General features: G+C 50.4%; 1 long non-coding RNA gene across 2 annotated transcripts in view; it reads right to left on the bottom strand.

Moving 5' to 3' along the window:
- Nucleotides 1–494: 494 nt before the first annotated feature.
- The window catches only part of LOC111752446 (uncharacterized), a 30,069-nt gene continuing 14,728 nt past the window's right edge, over nt 495–15,835 (bottom strand). Inside the window, exons 2-3 of one of the 2 annotated variants that reach the window (XR_010323701.1) lie at nt 5,924–9,599; nt 495–5,474 (exon numbers count right to left, since the gene is read on the bottom strand). This is a non-coding gene — a long non-coding RNA (uncharacterized LOC111752446). Of the gene's footprint in view, nt 5,475–5,923; nt 9,600–11,733; nt 15,725–15,835 lie in introns of those variants that run through there. The other variant, XR_002787370.2, reaches the window with a different exon arrangement.

Raw genomic sequence — 15,835 nt, 5'->3', positions numbered from 1 at the left:
TGAATCTCCCACACTGCCCCCTCCCTGCTCCCAGGGTGGAGCCACTGCCCAGCTGACTCCAGCATCTGGGTGGAGACCTCCTGTCATGGATTGAATTATGTCCCCCCAAAAATGTATCAACTTGGTTAGGCTATGACTCCCAGTATTCTGTGGTTGTCCTCCATTTCGTGATTGTAATTTTATATTAAAAAGGATTAGGGTGGGATGGTAACACCACCCTTACCCAGGTCACCTCCCTGATCCAAGGTAAAGGGAGTTTCCTTGGGGTGTGGCCTGCACCACCTTTTCTGTCTCAAGAGAAAAAAGGGAAGGGAAGCAAGCAGAGGGCTGTGGAACTCAAACTGCCAAGAAAGCAGCACCAGGAGCAGAACGTGTACTTTGGACCCGGGCTCCCAGTGCCTGAGAAGTTCCTTGACCATGGGAAGATTGAGGACAAGGACCTTCCTCCAGGGCCAAAAGAGAGAGAAACCCTTTCCCTGGAGCTGACTCCTTGAATTTGGACTTTTAGCCTACTTTACCGTGAGGAAATAAATTTCTCTTTATTAAAGCCATCCACTTGTGGTATTTCTGTTATGGCGGCACTAGATGACTAAGACGCCTCCTTACCCCTGCCTTGTTGATCCAAGGAGCGTGGAGGTCACCTGTGGCCCAGCTTCCCACAGGCCCTGTTTTCTGACCTCGGTCTGGTGAGCGCCATGTGATTCTCAGCTGAGCCTGTCATTGGCACTGAGGTTCAGGCTGAGGGCTGGGATTTGGACTCAAGGGCCTTGGGGAGCTATGGAAGATTTTAGGTTGGGAAAAGCCAGGCAGGCCTGCAGTATCTCCAGAGCCAGGCTCATTACACAAGGGGCCTTCAGTAAGTGCTGGTCACTGCTGGGGTGAGATGCCAGTGGGCTAAGACTTTTGTGGATGCTAGATGGGGCGAATGCATTTTGCATGTGGGAAAGAAGTTGGGGTGGGGGGCAGAGGGCAGATTTGTGGACCAAACTGTGTCCCCAAAAAAGATAAGTTGAAGTCCCAACCCCTGGTATCTGTGAATATGACCTTGACTGGAGATAGGGTCTTGGAATATGTTATCAGTTAACATGGTATCATACAGGAGTAAAACTAAAACCAGTTGCCATTGAGTCCAGTCCCACTCATGTGGTTGGATACTACAGAAGAAAGCCTTGGCAATCTACTTCTGAAAGATCACAGCCACTCAAAACCCTATGGAGCACAGTTCTACTCTGCCTGAAACACATGGGGTCTCCATGAGTTGGGAGTCAACTCGAAGGCAGCTGGTCTGGTTTTGTTTTTATAAGTCACCCAATTTTTAGGAAACTAAAACAGATTGTGGGAGGCAGGACACCATGGTGAGGTTCAAACTCACTCAGAAGTACCTTGGCAGAATGGCCTGGTGATCTGCTTCTGAAAGCCCACAGTCATGAAAACCCTACAGAGCCCCCCCACCGAAAGTCCGGCCCTGAGATAACCTTTTTTCAAACCACAATCACAAAAGGACAAATATTGTATGACCTCACTTAAATAAAAAGAAAAGAAAAGGCAAATGTATAGAGGACAAAATTTATTAGTGGCTACCAGGGGCGGGAGGGGGTGGGTATTGCTTATGGAGTACTGAGTTTGGGTTTACGGTGATGGAAAAATCACATTAATTAAGAGTATGGTTGCTGTCATGGATTCAATTATGTCCCCCCCCCAAAAAAATGTATGTATCAATTTGGCTGGCCCATGATTACCAGTATTGTGTGATTTTCCTTTATGTTGTAAATCCTGCCTCTGTGATGTTAATGAGGGGGGATGGGCAGCGGTTGTGTTAGTGAGGCAGGACTCAATCTACAAGATTGGATTGTGTTTTGAGGCAATCTCTTTTGAAATATAAAAGAGAGAAAAAGACAGGGGGGCTTCATACCACCAAGAAAACAGTGCCAGGAGCAGAGCACATCTTTTGGATCCGGGGTCCCTGCTCAGAGAAGCTCCTAGTCTGGGGGAAGGTTGATGAAAAAAGGCTGACAGAGAGAGAAAGTCTTCCCCTGGAGCTGACAACTTGAAATTGGACTTTCAGCCTACTTTACTGTGAGGAAATAAACTTCTCTTTATTAAAGCCATCCACTTGTGGTATTTCTGTTACGGCAGCACTAGATGACTAAGACAGTTTCACAGCTGATCATTGTAAGAGCTGTCAGTAAGTTGTACACTTGTAAAAAGTTGAATTGGCAAAAGTTATTTGATAGACATATCTATAACAACAAAAAGCTGAGGCTGCTTATGTACAGCCAAACACCTCATGAGATTTGGTTCCTCACTTTGGAGGTTTAGGGTTATGGTGTCATGGGACATCCAGTTAAACATTCTAATAAAATGTTTGGAAACCCTGGTGGCATAGTGGTTAAATGCTACAGCTGCTAACCGAAGGGTCAGCAGTTCGAATCCGCCAGGCGCTCCTTGGAAACTATATGGGGCAGTTCTACCCTGTCCTATAGGGTCGCTGTGAGTCGGAATCGACTCGACAGCACTGGGTTTGGTTTGGTTTGGAATAACATGTTTAGCACTTCTAGTCTACCTCCTAGTTCATTACGTAGTGTCTGGGGTCTTAAAAGCTTGCAAGCAGCCATAGCAATTGGTCTCTATTTGCCTGGAGCAATAGAGGAAGAAGGAAAGTCAGAAATAGGAGGAGTGGCTAATTGCCTCCATGAACAGCTGCCTCCTTTGCCATAAGACCAGAAGAACTGGATGGTGCCTGGCTACCATTACTGAATGTTTTGATTAAAGATTGTATAAAAGAACCCTGATCAAAAAGGGGACAATGCAGAAAAGAATTTCAAATTCGTATGGAATCGAGCCTTTCTGGAACCGTGGAGGTTGGATGAACCCCTGAAACTATTGTCCTGAGGTCATCTTTAAACCTTAAACCAAAAATATCCCCTAAAGCCTTCTTAAAACCAAAGAATACTTTAGCTTAGCTAGTAAAGAATGTCTGCCTTGAGCATTACGCTCTTTTAAGAACTATATGAGATCAAATTGACATGAGTAACAGGAAAGACAAAATAGGAATCTCAGGGGCCAGTGAGTTTATGTAAATGGGGAAGGAACAACACAGAAAAGGAAGGGAGAAGCGTTGCCCAACTTGAACACAATCATGTCACTGAATTGGACATGTTGAAGCCGTTGAATTGGTGTATGTTTTACTGTGTATAGTCTCAACAGCAACGACAATAACAAAAATATAAAAAATAAAATTACATTCTTCTGGCTTCAGAAAACAAAAACCCTATGGAACACAATTCTTGGTACACACGGAGTCGCCATGAGTAAAAACTACTACGGAAGTAAGGCGGGTCCTCATCCAATGAGAGGTGTCCTTATAAAAGAGGAGAAGAGACATGGAGGTAGGGAACAAAAGCCATACGATGACGGAGCAGATGCAGCTGCAAACCATGGAATGCCAAGGATGGCAGGGAGCCACCAGAAGCTGGCAGAAAGACATAGAACAGATTCTCCCTCAGAGCCTCCAGAAGGAACCAGCTCTACTGACACCTTCATTTTGGCCTTCTAGCCTCCAGAACTGTGAGACGATACACTTCTGTTCTTAAGGAGTTCTGGGTGGTGCAAATGGCTAAGGGCACGGCCTCTGAGAGGCTGGTGGTTCGAATCCACTCAGACATGGCTCAGAAGAAAGGCCTGGCAATCGACTTCTGAGAGATCAGAGCCATTCAAAACCCTGTGGAGCACAGTTCTACGCTGAAACACATGGGGTTGCCGTGAGTTCAGGAGTCAACTGGATGGCAACTGGTTTGGTTTTATTTTTATAAGTCACCCAGTTGGTGGTATTTTGTTAAGACAGCCCTTGGAAACTAAAGCAGATTGTGGGAGCCAGGACGCCACAGCTAGGAGAGAGTAGACAGGCCCTGGCTCAGGACTGTGTATGGCGAGTGTAAAGTCCCCCAGGTGATTGCTACTGGAGAAGCTGTAGCCAGCCCCAAGCTAGGCAGTGCGAGGGACATCGCACCCACCCCCATCCCCACCTGCTTCTCTTGCCAAATTCTACCCTCCAACCAAACAGGATGAATTCCTGGCTCTGTCCTTGTTCCCACCAGTCCCACCTCCTAACTTTTGTCCCTCTCTCACTCTGGAATTTTCTCTCCCCTCAGGTTAAGAGCTAGGTGAGTTGGGCTGCTAACTAAAAGGTCGGCAGTTTCAATCCACCAGGTGCTCCTTGGGAACACTATGGGGGAGTTCTACTCTGTCCTATAGGGTCGCTAAGAGTCGAAACCGACTCGACGGCAGTGGGTTTTTTCTTCCCCTGCAAAGTCTACCAACCTTTCAAGCCCCAGCTTAAACCTCCCTCCTCAGAGACGCTCCCCTCCCCCAGCTCTCCTTCCTCTAACTCTGCCAGAACAGGACTCTCAGGACTATGCTCTGGACCCCAACTCAGTGGGGTGCAAGCGCCCCCCAAAAAACTCTGCCTGGGAATTTTTTTTTGGCGGGGGGAGAGACACAAAGAGTTGTAGTTTGACCATCTCAGTACATAATGACCGTTGGTCATCAGATTAAACTTGTATTGACTCTTATTTTGCATTTTTACAGCCAATATTAATATTTTTCTTTTTCGATCCAAAGGGTTACTAATGGGTCTGGGAAGGGTCCCCAAGTGTGGCCCCTTCAACAGATCCGGTGGACCCCGCCCAACCTGGCGCAGCGGGCGCGTCTCCATCGCCACCTGGCGGCGGCCAGGAGCCTCACAGCCCAGGGCAGCGGGAGACCATGCCGTGTCCCCAGAGCCGCGCAGTCCTGGGTGGGCCCTCTCCTCTCCTGCCTCTTGGAGTGTCTTCTCTCTCGGCTGCCGTAAACGGCTTCCCCCAAGAGGGCCGTTGGAGATGAGCCCTCAGGGACGCGCGTTAATGTGCCTTCTCAGCCCGGCTACCCCAGGGTGTAGGGCCTGAGTGATTTCTTGCTCAGAACTAGGCCGACAGCATGTGCTCCAACAAGCCTCAGTCGTGGCGTGGGATCGTTATACCCATTTTATGCATGAGAAAAATGAGACAGAAGGCTCGCTTAGGAATTGCTTGTTGAATGATTACCTTTATTCGCAAAGGAAGGAGGGGAGCACGGGAATTACTCCGTGGACAGGACCAATCCTCCTCCCCCAGCCCCCTGCGAAAAGCCTGGATGCCCCGGAGGCCAGGCTCTGAGGTGGTGGCTGAGATTCCCCCCGACCCCGAAAGACCTGGCTCCCAGCTCCCTCCCTCCCTCAAGCGTTCGGCAGCGCCCCACCCACTCTCTTCCTAGGCAGCTGGTCCCCAGCAGAACCCTGGGAGGAAAGGAGAACACGAGGCTGAGCGTGCCCAGCGGTCAGCAGGAGCTCGGGGTGGGGCCTTCGCCGGGACCAGCCGCTCCCCATCCAGCCGGAGCTTTCCTCTTCCCATCAGCTCTCAGGAATTCTGCTGAGTCACTTCCTAGCCCGCAGCTGCGAGCTCGGTGAGAACAATAAATGTCATTCTAGTCACCAGGCAGCCGCCCAAGCTCTGGTCCAAACGCCTCTTGTGGCCCGCGAGTCCAGCCCCCCCCCCATCCCCTAATGGCCGAGCAGGCGCCCGCCCCAGGGCCCTTGCACCGCTGTGCTGTCTGCTTGCGCACGCTTCCCCCGGGACGTAGCCTGGGACCCCCACTGTGACTACCGAGGTCTCGGCTAAGACATCCAAGTGCACAATGCAGCGGCCCTAGGTGCCCTTGGGGGCGGGAGCGCCCACGGTACTAAGTGGACAAGTGTGTGTGTGCATGGACCCTGGTGTGTGTGACTGTGTGCGCGGCTATCCCTGGGCAGTGCGAGGACAGGCGCGCCACACGCGCATCTAGCTAATTCCCCAGCCACCCGTATTCAGATCACTGAGCTATTGTCTCCCAGCTCCGAGCCCACCCTTACCAGCTCAGCTCCGCGAGGCTCCGGCCTGGGAGCTGCAAACTACATTTCCCAGAACCCCTTGCCGCCAGCTTCCTGCCGAACTCCGCCAATAGGAACTCCAGGGCTCTTAACCCTTCGGGTGCCTTGGACCCCTGTGGACCCGTTAGCATCTGGTGATGCTTAGGACCCCTTCTCAGAATCATGCTTTTAAAAGTATAAAGTAAAATGCACAGAATTACAAAGGAAACTATATGCAGTTGACAGCATGTTGCAAGAATAAACGCGATACAGTAATCAATATATGTGTTTATTAATGCGTTAAGTAACAAGGACTGACGACTAACCGGTCTCTTAACTGCTATTATTGTGAGTTAGTTATGCCCCTAGCTACTGTAACGTGATAATTAAAACATCTGAGGTTTCTATTGATAAAATTCACAGGCCGGCTGCCGTTTCTGTGGTTTGTTGCCACGTTCGAAATGGAACGGAATGCTACATTTCAGAAGAAAGTTAGTGAAAATAAATCATGGCATTGTTCGCCCATCAAGTTAATGGGCCACCCTGGATTCTAGAGCCAAGAGCGGAAGGCGGGAGATTTTACCTTATTCGTATATGCCCTATATCGTTGTTAGTTGCCATTCAGTCCATTCCAACTCAGGGGGACCCCATGTGTTACAGAGTAGAACTGATTCACAGGGTTTTCTTGGCTATAATCTTAACGGAAGCAGATCGATCTCCAGGCCTATGGAAGCGGCCAGTGCAAACCATTTGCACCACCTAGGGATCTTGCATGCATATTATGCTATACTTATTTCATTTTGCACAGAACAGGAATTCCAGAACACTTAATTTGCTCATGAGGAACCTGTACATAGATCAAGAGACAGTTGTTGAAACAGAACAAGGGGATACTGTGTGGTTTAAAGTCAGGAAAGGTGTGTGTCAGTATTGTACCCTTTCATCATACTCATTCGATATGTAAACTGAGCAAATAATCTGAGAAGCTGGACTATGTGAAGAAGAACGTGGCATCAGGATTGGAGGAAGGCTTATTAACAACCTGTGATATGCAAATAACATAACCTTGCTTGCTGAAAGTGAAGAGGACTTGAAGCACTTACTGATGAAGATCACAGACCACAGCCCTTAGTATGGATTACACCTCAACATAAAGAAAACAAAAATCCTCACAGCTGGACCAATAAGTAACAACATGATAAACGGAGAAAAGATTGAAGTTGTCAAGGATTTCATTTTACTTGTATTCACAATCAACACACATGGAAGCAGCAGTCAAGAAATCAAAAGACCCACTGGATTGGGCAAATCTGCTACAAAAGACCTCTTTAAAGTGTTAAAAAGCAAAAATGTCACATTGAAGACTAAGGTGCCCCTGACCCAAGCCATGGTGTTTTCAGTCGCTTCATACACATGTGAAAGCTGGATGATGAATAAGACCAAAGAAGAACTGAGCCATTGAATTGTGATCTTGGGGAAGAATATTGAATATACCATGGACTGCCAGAAGAACAAACAAATCTGTCTTGGAAGAAGTACAGCCAGAATGCTCCTTAGAAGCAAGGATGACAAGGTTACCTCTCACATACTTTGGACATATTATCAGGAGGAACCAGTTCCTGGAGAAGGACATCATACTTGGCAAAGTAGAGGGTCAGCGAAAAAGAGGAAGACCCTCAATGAGATGGATTGACACAGTGGCTACAACAATGGGCTCGAGCATAACAATGATTGTGAGGATGGCGCAGAACCAGGCAGTGTTTTGTTCTGTTGTACATAGGGTCAGTATGAGTCAGAACCAGAACCGACTGGAGGGCACCTAAGAACAACAATATTCCCTTTTGCTTTGTTTCTTCAGATTCCTTTGGCTGGAGAACAACACCCCTTTCTTTTTTTCTTTTGGTGAGGCTCATCTCAGTGTGGTGGGAGTGGCGGGGAGATCTATCTATCTGCAAACTCCGTATTTTGGTGGCACATCTTGGGGGCTTGGTTTATTTGCATGAGTAAAATGACCAGAAACTCCACTTAATCCCTCAGATTAAGATATTGTTGTTGATGGTTGCCATTGAGTTGGCTCCAACTCACAGCTGTCCCATGTACAACAGAACTAAATGTTGCCTGGTGCTACACTATCTTCACAATGCTTGGTATATGCTCCAGTCCATTGTTGTGACCACTGTGTATTTTTTTTTTTTTTTTTTTTGCTTTTTAAAATTTCATTTATTCTTGTTTGTTCCTTCTTCTAGGAATCCATTTCCCACTGGTTGAAGAATTGCCTTTTTCTTTCAGCATGGATCTACTAGTGACATAGTGTCTTGGTTTTTGTTTGTCTAGAAGTGCTTTTTATTTTTAAAATAATTTTTATTGTCCTTTAAGTGAATGTTTACAAATCAAGTCAGTCTGTCACATATAAGCTTATATACACCTTACTCCATACTCCCACTTACTCTCCCCCTAATGAGTCAGCCCGCTCCCTCCAACCAGTCTCTCCTTTCGTGACGATTTTGCCAGTTTCTAACCCTCTCTACCCTCCTATCTCCCCTCCAGACAGGAGATGCCAACACAGTCTCAAGTGTCCACCTGATGCAAGTAGCCCACTCTCCACTGTGTATTTTGGGTGCCTTCCAACCTAGGGGGCTCATCTTCCAGCACTATCTTGGAGAATATTCTGTTGTGATCCATAAGAGTTTCGTTGACTAATTTTCAGAAGCAGATTGCCAGGCCTTTCTTCCTAGTCTTAGTCTAGAAGCTTTGCTGAAAGCAATCCATCATGAGTATTTGAAATACCGGTGGCATAGCTTCCAGTATCGCAGCAACACACAAGCCACCACAGTATGACAGACAGACTGGGGGATGGTGGCTAGTCAGCATAGTCTTGGCATTTTTAAGCATGTACAGCATAAATTGAGCACTCTCTTTGAGCCCCAAGTCTATGTCTACCCCCTAGGCACATCTGGATGGCTTTCTGGTAGGGTAGATTTTCAATATACTTATCCTCCATGGTGTGGGCACTTTCATGAATGCCGTAGAAGTAAACACAGTCTTAACCTCTTGAATTGCATAACTGAAGATTGACTGTACACCCAATATGGTGGCATTTGGTGCCCTTCCTCATGGAGACCCAGTGTAAAAATGGCACGGGGGTCGTATGTGACTTCCTTTCACTTTACAAGGGGGAAGGGGAGTCAAGATCAACTGCCCAAGGCTGATTCCTATGAGGCAGAAGTCAGATATGCCTCCTCTCTCTGCCAACTTTACCAGTTCTGACACCAACCATCCCTCCCATGCCACTCTCTACTTCTGATGGGTTCGATAATTCATTGCAATGACTACAAAGAACCCACAGACAATACTCGCAATTATGGGATTTATTAGGGAAGTCACAGTTACAATTCAGGCTCAGGAACACTCAGGACACAGTTCTTCCATCAGGACAGCCTCCTCCCGGCAGTTCTTGCAGGCACACCTCTCGCTGGCCCTCAGCCTCTGCCCACGGGTACTCTACTTTCTCACTCCGTGGGCTGGGAAGCCAACCACACCGTCTCCTGCTTTGCAGTCTCTACTGTAGCTTCTTGCTGCCTTTCGTGTTACAGCTCTCTCTCTCTGTCTCCCAGTTCTAGGAGCTTCTCAGTGCAGGGATCCAGGGTCCAAAGGACAGCTGGCTTCCGGCTGTTCTTCCCTGTGATTTAGGAAATAATATTGGAGTCACTGATCCCTCTCCTTGAGCATAAAGAATGTGACCCAGCTAGAGCTGGCCTCACAAGGGCTCACAAGGACTCACAAGGACTCACAAGGACACATCAACTGGGCCCTGAGGTCTAAAGACAATAGCTAAGATAATCTTGGAAAATATCTTTTAGGGAACCTTTCAGGTAAGCCAGAACACAAAAGACTTTCCACTCTTATCTCTTTCTATTAGCATTTAGTGAATAGAACATTAGTTGGACCAAAGAAGACCTTCCTGACTGCGCCAGTGATCACTAAGAAAGACAATTCAAAATGTAGGATCACAGTTTCTAGCCAATCTGTGAAAAGGTGACGATTTCAATGGTTTTGCCCGTTTTGTAATGTTAATATATACTAATGACTGTAACTTCCTTTGGACTCTGGGGAGACAGGTCTGTGGCAGCACGTTTGTCCGTTTCCCCATTCTTGCTTATTTTGTAATATTTCCTCGGACTCAGACGGACATTAATTCTGCCACCATGCTTGTCCACTTCCCACGTTGCCTCTTTGAATATATGCTGGATAAAACTTTCTTTTTACTTTACTAAACTTTGTGATGTCTTTTCCCCTACAGCACTTGGTGGTGGTGGTAGCTTCTCTTTCCCGCCTTTGCGGTGCATCATTTCAAGCCCAGCAGAATGGCAAAACTGACCAGTCCCTTTAAAAAAAAAAAAAATTTAGTGGGCCACAATTACCCTATCACACAGTCCTGCCCAATCACTTGGGTGGGAGCTACAACACCATGGCGAGAAAGGCCACACAAAAGCAATCTAGAAACTTGGTGAGAGGCACAGTCTCTATTCTGTGGTGACTCCAGGCAAGTTGCTGCCCACCAAGACCAATAGTTTGTACTATTATATATTTTTTTTAAAAAGTTGCCGTCAAGTCAATTCAACTCACGGCGACCCTCTGTGTGTCAGAGTAGAACTGTGCTCCATAGGGTTTTCAGTAGCTGGTTTTTTGGAAGTAGATTGCCAGACTTTTCTTCCAAGGCACCTCTGGTTGGATTTGAACCACCAATGTTTTGGTTACCAGCATCAATCGTTTGGACCACCCAGGGACTCCTTTCCCATTAAATAGCTCAAGTAACACTTTAGTATGTGGCCCATCTACCTCATTCTTAAGAACACTATGATCAGTGAGTCTCCTCTACCAGATATCCCTGCAGGCCAGAACATTCTGGAAACAACTCCATCTCTGTGCCGGGAACAGTAATTTACCCCCTTTGTCTTTAACAGTTAAGGGTTGCTGCTCAGGCTCTGCCATTCAAGGTGCCACCAACACTTGGGCTCTGAGATCAGGGAGGCCACCTGAGTGGAGTATGGCCCCCCCACCCCAGACTGTAGGATCTTCAGAGATGAAGGTTCTGCCCTTACTGACAAATTTCTTGAAGGGTTAGTGAAAGGAGAGGGCCCTGTCCACTGGGGTGATGTTGGTCAAGGGAGCAAGTGTGCAGGTCATGCATGATAAATCACTCCCTTTGTATTCTTCCTTGGAATTCTGTCAGAAACATTCTGGAATCTCTGCATCCCTGAATGGATACCATGAATGGCTTGAAATTTTAGCCAATCAACCAAGCAAACTGTGGGAGCCACTTTCAACTGCACCAGCTAACACATTAAATGCTGAATCTGGGACGTGTGCCCATAGCCATCAATCTGGCCCAATCCAGTGGGGTATTCCGCTCTCCTCGGGCTAACACCCCTGGAATCCATTCCCACACATAGTCTCAGTTTGCTAGGGATGCAGATTAGCAACATCTAGCCATTCTTCTAATGTTTAAACTATTTCCTCTCAGGCCAAATGTGACATGTGTATCCCCGGGGCATGCCGAAATCTGACCCCAGTTAGGCAACTGGAGGCCAGCAGTGGGGGGGGGGCTGCAAGTTGAGGCTTCCCCCCGGTGAGGGTTCACAGGGCCTTCCAGCAAGGGAAGGCCGATTCCCCAGACAGGGAAGGAGGGGCAGCTTCTGCCAACCTGGGAGACTCGGAAGCCCAAGGAGTTCTGGAGAGTCTCAGCTCAATCCACCTCCACCCAGGTACACCATGGAAAGACTCTGGGGACCCAGTTCCACATGAGCTGAGCATGCAGGTGTGCATTCGTGTACACGCGTGAAGTGTGAACCTCATACTGCATCCATGATTCGGCTCCCTGAGCTGCTTGGGTTGGCACAAAGTGCTGGGCCAAGAATCCCGCAAAAGTGGCCCCAGCTCCACCCTTTGTCGGTGGCAACACTAGGCAAATGCCCTCAGCTGTCTAGACCTCAGTTTCTTCATCTGTAAGAGGGAAGAGCAATGCTCCATACACAGGGTCACTGAGGTGGGGGTTCGGGAGGGCACGAAAGGGGTGCTCATGGGTGAGGGTGCTCATGGAGGATGGGCCACACAGGCAGAACCCAGCTGGGTTTCTAGTGCACTGAGTGCCGACATCAGAGGTCCGCCTTGCCAGGGACTTCAAGGCTCAAGGGGAGCTGAGCTGCACCAGGGCTGGAACCAAGGGCTGCTACCCACCCCCCCCAAGTCCCTGCCCCCAAGTCTGTGCCCCTGGGACAAGTAGAGTAGCTCATCGGCCGCCTCCTCACCCCAGTCTGGCCAGTGTGGCAAGCGTCGGGGGTAGGATGGGGGGGGAGGTGCAGAAAATCCTCCACTAGAGGGCGCCCAAGAGCAGCCCATTCCAGCCTGGCTTGCGCTCATTCCATCCGCTGCACCCCAGCCTTGGTTCTCTGTCCCTCCCCTCTGGGCCCCGTCCCTCCTCCATTCCTCCCTCGGCCTCCCCTTCAGACCCCCTACCAGGGGCTCTGTACTCCCTCCAGCCTCGGCCATCCTTTTGGAAATGTCTTTCCCTCTCTCTTGTTCACACTTCCTCCTAACTCTGCCCTGCTCAGCTGAGTGACCTTGGCCCAGCCGCTTAGCCTTGCTGTATTTGGGGTCTTAACTCCCCCTGTTACGATCGTAGGAGGTTTACCCCCCCCCCCCGCCCCGCCAGAGCCTGGGTGCAGTGCCCAACAAACCGGGTGCTCAAAAGTAACGGAGAAAAAGCAGTCTGCTGCCCTTTCGCTTTCTTTTTCCTCTAACGGGCCTCTCTTCTGGCTGTCCCTCAGTAACCCCAGCCCTCCTCCCTGCCTGGCTCTAGCCACCCACACCCCTCTGGGGCTCTCTCAGTAGTGCTCCCCCATCAGTGCTCCTGGGGCAGGCTGCAGGCCTGACCCCGGCTGGCACCTACCACCCCAACTTGTCCTCACTGCCCAGATGGGCTGCCTGGGGATCCGGCCACCTGGCCACCTGGAATCCGAGGTGAGGTGACCTGCTCCCCTGCATTCTACTGGGTACTCACCTGGAGTGACCCTGGCCTGGGGACAGGACAGAACAGGGCAGGACAGACAGGGCACAGGATTGACTGGCCCCATTTGTCAGAAACACGAACCTTCACAGCCAAGGCAGGCCAGGCCAAGAGCCTCTGCAGAGAGCTGTGGGCCCACCTGGTCCCCCACCTCAACAAGTCCTCCCTTCTGGAGGGGGGCCCACACCAGACCTCTTTGTTGAGTATCTACTGTGTGCCTGGGGCACATGCTAGGCACTTTGCATGCACTGTCTCCTACAATTCTCATAATAAACTTGCCTCAAAGAGTTTATTGCTCCATGGTACAGAAGAAGAAACTGAGGGTCAGAGGGTTGACCACTTTGTCCAACTCCCAGGCCCTTGTGCTTTCTTTTTTCTCCTTTTTGAAAAGCGTGAAATATTTCAAATATACAGAAAAGTACAGGGATGGAGCAAATATTGTTTGGCCATATTTTCTTCAGCTCTATTTTCTCAAAGAAATACAGGACATCAGAATCAACACACACCCTCCTTCTCCCTTCCCTTCATTCTGGCCCCTTGACCCAGAAGCTGGGGTGGCCCCATTCCATCTGAGTCTCTGTTACCTTTGTACCTATATGGATGTCCCTAAGCAGTATAAGGGAGTGCCCCAGAGGGTTGTTGTTTTTTACTGTTCTGTATTGAGGTATAACTTCGGTACAGGGAGGTCACCCGTCTTGAGTGACTTTTCATATAAGCATACAGCCATGTGGCCACCACCTCGATTAGCATACAGAACATTTCCAGCGCCCAGAAGGCTCCCCGTGCCCCCTTCCATCAATATCTGCTCCCTCCTCTGGAGGGAACCAATAACCTAAGTGTTATCACCACATATTCGTTTTGCTTTTCTTGAACTTGGTATAAATGGAACCACATCCTCTGAACTCTTGTCAGTCTGGCTTCTTTGCAGTTTGTGATCAGCTGTAACCTAAAGGTTGGTGGTTCAAACCCACCCAGCAGCTCAGCGGAAGAAAGGCCTGGCAATCTGCTTTCGTAAAAATTGCAGCCAAAAAAACTTTATGGAGCAGTTCTACTCTGTAGCACATGGGGTCGCCATGAGTTGGGATGGATTCCACCGTAATGGGGTTTTGTGGCGTTCTTTGGCTCACATAGGGTCTGTGACAGTCATGCCATTGGTGCTGTGGCAGTTGTCCTTCCTTTGGGTGGCTGGGGGGTATTCCACTGCATATCGCCTTTACTTATTCATTTTCCTGGGATGGACAGGTTTGTTCGATTCTGTGTGGTTTTAAATTTCATAGGATGTCTCGAGGTGGCCCTACTCCTGCATCGCTGCGATTTTCTCCCAAGGATACCTCGCGGAGATTTAACGAGGCAGATATCGCCCTCCTGGGTCCGGGTCCGAGCTCAGCCCCTTCCTTCCCCACCCTCCACGCTGTCGCCCGACTGCCCGGCAGCTCAGGGGTTAAGGAACTTCAGGCTCATTCCTGAGGGCGGGGCGGGGAGGGGGCGTCGCGGCAGATCCCCAAACCGGGGTCGCTCTCCCCTGGGTCTCCTTCTCCGAGGGCGCCCCCCACCCCGGTCCAGCCGCCCCCTAGGAGGAGCCGCGGGGCCTTTCGAAAGCCCGGCCCCACTCGGACCCCCCTCCCCGGGCCTCCCTTGAAAACGGGAAGTTCGGGAGGAAATTGCCGCCGAGCGGCGGCAGGCGGCCCGCGGGCCGGATGACTAAGTTTGGCTGCGCGACCCGCCGCCGTTTGCCTTTTATGGCGGCCTGTGGGCAGTGGACGTGGCCGGAGGAGGCCCAGCCCGCCTCAGGCTGCAGGAACTTAGGGCCGGGGACCGAAGGCTGCCCGGCCTGGGCCCAGCCTCCCTTCCCACCTGGCTCCTCCCCACCCCTAGCCGATCAGGCCAGGCTTGACTTCCACAGAGAGGGAAACTGAGTCCCAGAGCCAGGCGGATTCCTGCCAAGGTCACATAGCAAGGCGGGGTGGAGCCAGGTGACACCCAAAGACCCTGCTTCCAGCCCTGGGCCAGGACCCAGATGACTCACGCTCCCACGGGGAGGGGAGGGAAGGACTGGGCTACATTTATTTAGCGCCCAGTGTTTGCCTCTTGGCAACCATAATTCTCTTCCTCACGAGTCCTACAGGGAGGGAGGGGCAGGGACCATCCGACCCACCTAACTCCAGTCGCAGGCACTCCTTGAGGGACTTGGTGGGGGGCAGACAGGAATGGAACCCCGCTCGCTCCCCTCTCCCTTCCTCCCCTTAACCATGCCCCAGGCCCTCAGCAGAGCAGTAAAGTTACATTTGCACAAACCAGAATTATAATCATCTCCCCTTTTCACAAATTGGGAAACTGAGGCTGTGAGCCAAAGTAACTGCTCAAGGGCACAGGCAGGTAAGTGACAACGCTAGGGGCCTAACCCAAGTAGTCCGGGAGGGGACGTCTCTCACCCCTGGAGGTATTAAAATGCACGCACACCGCCCATGGAATACATTTTTATACATTTATTGCAAGAACTGCCCTGCCATGGGACACGCATGGCCAGTTTGCAGTTTCCTGCTCGGGTTTGGGAGCCCAGGCCGGGTTTCTCAGCCCCTGAGATGTCACAGGCCGGCCGCGCCGCCGCCCTGGAGTGGGCCTCAGTATCCTCAAAAGCAAAATGGGGCCAGGCAGTGTCGCCGGCGGGGACCCCCGGGGCCGGGGCGTGGGGCTGCGGGGTCGGCCGCGGAGCGGGGGGAGTAGGTCAGAGTCTTCGCCTAGGGACGGGAGGACCGGCTAGGCGGGGGTTTGGAACCCCAGACGCTGGGCGACGCCCCTCCCCCTCCCCAATGCCCCCCTCCCGGGCGCTCCCAAACCTCACCTTTTAT

The sequence above is a fragment of the Loxodonta africana genome, chromosome 12 (genome assembly GCF_030014295.1).
Source record: "Loxodonta africana isolate mLoxAfr1 chromosome 12, mLoxAfr1.hap2, whole genome shotgun sequence".
NCBI classification, from domain to species: Eukaryota; Metazoa; Chordata; class Mammalia; order Proboscidea; family Elephantidae; genus Loxodonta; species Loxodonta africana.
Note: the sequence above shows the minus strand (reverse complement) of the source record. Positions and strands in the feature narration are given on the sequence as shown.